General features: G+C 38.7%; 1 protein-coding gene across 9 annotated transcripts in view; it reads right to left on the bottom strand.

Annotated features, from left to right (window-relative positions):
• LOC105179355 (protein CASP) overlaps window positions 1–1,047 on the bottom strand; it is a 17,065-nt gene extending 16,018 nt beyond the window's left edge. For 3 of the 9 annotated variants that reach the window (XR_002286329.1, XM_020691300.1, XM_020691303.1), the window contains exons 1-3: window positions 817–1,046; window positions 422–709; window positions 1–18 (exon numbers count right to left, since the gene is read on the bottom strand). The exon at window positions 1–18 is cut by the window's left edge and continues 121 nt beyond it. The gene's annotated coding sequence lies outside the window, so the exon portion shown is untranslated. Of the gene's footprint in view, window positions 19–162; window positions 260–421; window positions 710–816 lie in introns of all 9 variants that reach the window. The other 6 variants (XM_011102952.2, XM_020691301.1, XM_011102951.2 and 3 more) reach the window with 6 other exon arrangements.
• Between the last annotated feature and the right edge of the window lie 3,547 nt (window positions 1,048–4,594).

The raw sequence follows: 4,594 nt of genomic DNA, 5'->3' as shown, positions 1-4,594 counted from the left end.
ACCCTTCACTTTTATTTACTGCATTCAAATATTAGATACTCTTAAGGCAAAGAGTTGTAATCCTTTAAAATATCTCTACAAAATACAAGTAGAACACAACAACAAAGATGTTTACAGTTTTAACTTAACAAATCAAACACAACCTAGCAGGTAGAGAATTACATCAAATTAGTTAATTAATAAGCTTGTTGGATTTTCTTATTCCTGTGCACAGGATCGATCTCACCCTGGACCTTCCCGCTTGTAGCAGATGCAATTTCTATTGGTAATCACAAAGCAAATGAGAATCGAGAAAAGGTCATCCAACGCCCAAGAAAACAGAAAGGCGGTGGCAGAACTCCAAAGAAGAGGAAGAAACAAGAAACAAGAAGCAAGAAGCAAGAAGATGAAGGAAAGAAGTATAGGAGAAGAAATCACATACCAGCAGTGGAGACGGGAGAGAATAAGAGGCCAGGTGCTCAGTGTAACACCAGGGGTTTTTTCCCTTTTTTTGGAAAAAAATGTCTAGATCACCAAGTTTCCAGTTATTCCTCTAGTCTCAATTGATTTGTAAGAGGAGCTTGGGTCCCCCCCGCACCCCATAGGAAAAAATATATATAATGCTGGCAGATTTACCAGTTGTGCTCTTTCACAATAGACGACGTAATCAATCTGACGGTTTGGAAAATGCCGATTGCATATGCATGAATATTAATTCTTGAAGAAGCTCCTGATAAATTTTCGTTAAAATAATAAGATTGAAAAAATAAATTGAGAAAAACACCAAACAAAAGAAAGGGAAATTTCCGAATCGTAATTAGGTATTGACATGATAACCTGAGAGAAGCGGGCAGCGAGGCGAGAGAGCAACGCCAACTGAAGAAGAAGAAGAAGAAGAAGAAGAAATGGTTTGAAGTATTTGAGAGAGGAAGGTTCCTTCTCTTTTTGTGATCAGTAGGTAGGTTGCTGCTGCTAATTCTGTGATCTGGGATTTGGGATTATGCATTAAAGGGCAACCTGGAGCCCGGCAAGTAATCGGTATGTGCTTAGTGAGATCTTACTCTGTATTTCTGTGGGTTAATTCATTTGATATAGGATAGGAAATGTGTAAGAAATTCAAACCCCCCTCCCCTCCCCAAAAAAAATTAAATAAAAATAAATTATCATTCTATATTTTTTAAAATGAAGCAATATCAGTCTCGACATGTTTGCTAAGTTACAAGCATAGGTTTTGTTTGGGTAAAATGTAAAAATCCCTCCTATGGTTTTGCAAAAAAGTAAAAGAAAACCATGTCATAAGAAAATAGGGTAAATGCTCCATTGTATTTTCTAAGAATTTGTTTGTTTAGTATATAAAGTGGTACATAAGAAAAGTTGAAGTAAAAATGAATATATATTTGATCGTTTGGTATTAGACTAAGGACTAAGAATTGAAACATAGTGGAGGACAGAGAGAGTTAATAAGACAAGAAACTGAAACTTTTCATTTTTGGAACTTCCCTGCATTCCGTGCAGACGACTCCCTTTTAATTATGTTGCTCAACAACTATTGTTTTCTACTCTAACTAGATGAAAGAAAAGTGTCATACATCTTTTCATTTAGTACTAACATGCAACCCTATCCACTACTAGTTGGAACAAATTTCCCGTCTTTTAGTTCATATATGGGGTTGGCCTCTATTGCCTTCTCTTGGGCCTAGTTACTGGGTTTGAAGGTGGCCCAAGCTCAACAATGTATGCAAGCCTCGATTGTATCAATTCTTGGCCCATCAAAATCGGCCTTTTTCCACAAGGCTAGAGTGTGGGAATTGGACTATGAAATTCTCCAGCGGTTCCCAAGTCGCTTTTGCCTCAATCTGCTCGTGCCATTGAACCGAATTCTTTAGTTCGCCTTAGATCTTTTGTGTAGAGATGAGAGTCCATGATTTTGGATGGCACATCAGTCGGCAGGGTTTGTTAGACAGTTACGGCAAGGGAGCAATTAGAGTCGGGGGATCTCCAAAGCATGGTTTGAGGAGTGACTCGTGGAAAACTGGATGGATTCTTACAGTCGATGGTAGATCGAATTTATAAGCAACCGCGCCTATGCGGCGGAGGTCACGAAATGGTCCAAAATACCTATTGCCGAGCTTTTGGTATGAGCAGAGCTCCACTAATTACTGGCGATATTGCTGTAACTTGAGGTAGACCCAATCGCCCTCTTCGAAGGACCTGAAGGATTCATTAGGGGTGTTGAAGGGATTTGTCAAGCGAACCTATATTTGAATTCCCCACGAGTAAGAAGGGAGGGACGGCGGCATTTTTCCTTAGAGAGCTTGGAACGCAGCATGCCATTTGCACTGTGGAAGGAAGAGTTGTACCAATACTCCGCCAAAGGAACTTGACCCATAGTTTAAGTTCATTGCTAACAAAGCAGCGTAGGTGTCTCGAGGCAACGATTAAGTGCCTTGGTTTGTCCATCCAGCTGAGGATGATAAGCACTATTGCTAGCTAATTTGGTGACCAAAATTTGGAATAATTCCTCCAGAATTGGCTAAGGAAAATGTTGTTGCGGTCATTGACAATCACCCTAGGTACACCATGTAAATGGTATATTTCTGTGAGAAAAACCGAGGGCAAGCTAACAACCGTGAGTGTGTTGGAAGGGTGACAAAGTGTGCAAATTTGGTGAGGAGATCCACCACCACCTAAATTACCATTTTTCCAAAAGACGAAGGCAAATGTGTGACAAAATCCATGGAGATTTCCTCCGAAACTTGGCTAGGAATCGCCAGCGGTTGAAGAAGACCACAATGTAATTAGGTGGAGTACTTGCATTGGTTACACAACACATATTTAACCATAATTTTCTTAACGTCATCCTTAATTTTTTGGCCAATAGAGTCAGTTACTAGTCTGGATAGAGTGGCTTTGACACCCAAGTTACCTCCCAGCGGAATCGAATGGAACTTGACTATGAGCTTTGGGGTCAAATTAGACTCACGTGGGATAAGCAGACAATGTTTAAAATATAGGAGGCTATCTAGCAACAAATAACAAGGTTTGTGAGATATATGTTGGATACCTGAGAGATAAAATCTTTCCCAAGTTGATGTTGAGCATAGGATTGGTGAAGGGCGGTGAGAAATATAAGGAAATGGAGCTGACTGCAAGGAAAGAAGGAACCCTTGATAATGCGTCAGCTATAATGTTTTCCTTTTCTATTTTGTAGTGTATCTCATAATCATGGTCAATTAACTTTGAAAGTCACTTCTGTTGCTTAGGAGTTTGTATAATTTGTGACATTAATTTTCTTAATGCTTTTGTGATCCGTGTAAATGCGAAAAGGCCTACCTAATAGATATTATTGCCATTTCTTGACAGCCTCGTTGATTGCATATAGTTCCCGAACATAAGCCGAGGCAACAAACATTTGAGGGCTCATCATTTTGCTAAAGAAATAGAGAGGGTGGTTGTTTTGGGACAAAATCGCACCCACTGCCACTCCCAGAGCATCTGCGGTGACATTAAAAGGAGTTGAGAAATTATGCAACGCTAGAATCGGTGGGGAACAAGGGAGGCTTTCAGCCTTTCAAAGGCTAAGTTGGCGACAGAAGACCAAGTGAATGCCCGCGCTTTGAGCAAATCTATGAGAGGGCGGGTGATGGTGGCATAGCCCCTCACAGACCGTTGGTATAAACCTGCCAAGCTTAAGAAGACACTCAAACCTATACTAGATTGAGGGGTGGGACATGAGTGTATATTTTTTTTCTTTGTTTAGGTATTTTTTATTATGGAATACGGAAGAAATAAGAAATTTTCTTTTTCTAGGTGTAAAAAATATAGTCAATAAAATAAAAGATTTAATGGACAAAGAAATAGTGGATTCCATCGATTTCTATAGTTACTTCTTAAACGGTCTTCTCTATACACCGGAGCCTTTACTTCATTTAATCAATGTTATTGGAAACTTGTATAGTTCACAAACACTCTTTGGCTATACCCATGAATTAACCAGTAACAGGTCTTTCATAATCAGACCCACTTATAAAATAACGATATTTAATTATGAAAGTTAGCTAGGTAGCTGACCCCCATAGTTCGTTCTTGACCGAGTAAGAACTTCATTTTCATGTTTTTTTTTTAATTTGAATAAGATTTCCTTCGCTTAATGGATAACCATTTGCTACCAATAGAGAATTGCTTGTCATCTTAAATCAGGTGATCGGGTTTGCACCAATGGAGAGCATAAACTTTATACATAACAGGGGGATCGATTTGCTTATCTTTAGATAACTAATGGAGTTCCTTCTTCCATTCTATCTTATTGGTACTAATCATTTATACTAGAAAGCGGTTTTCTTGTTTTTTTTGAATTTTTGTGGGTTAGGTCGCACTCCATGAACCGAAATAAAATGCCCTAAGTAATCAATAGATTGCACAACGCAAGTGCATTTGGAAAACTTAGTGACTGATTAGTGAGTAGTAACTCCAATATCAAACTTAAATATATAAGATTTTTTATCCAAGTAGTATTGTAAACCAAGATACGTCAAAAAAATGATAACGAACCTTCAAAGATAATGTTGTAGCAAATTATTCATCACCGATTTGAATGTCGAGGGCCCGTTTGTTA

This window comes from Sesamum indicum, unplaced genomic scaffold, assembly GCF_000512975.1.
Source record: "Sesamum indicum cultivar Zhongzhi No. 13 unplaced genomic scaffold, S_indicum_v1.0 scaffold00148, whole genome shotgun sequence".
Classification (NCBI taxonomy): Eukaryota; Viridiplantae; Streptophyta; class Magnoliopsida; order Lamiales; family Pedaliaceae; genus Sesamum; species Sesamum indicum.
Note: the sequence above shows the minus strand (reverse complement) of the source record. Positions and strands in the feature narration are given on the sequence as shown.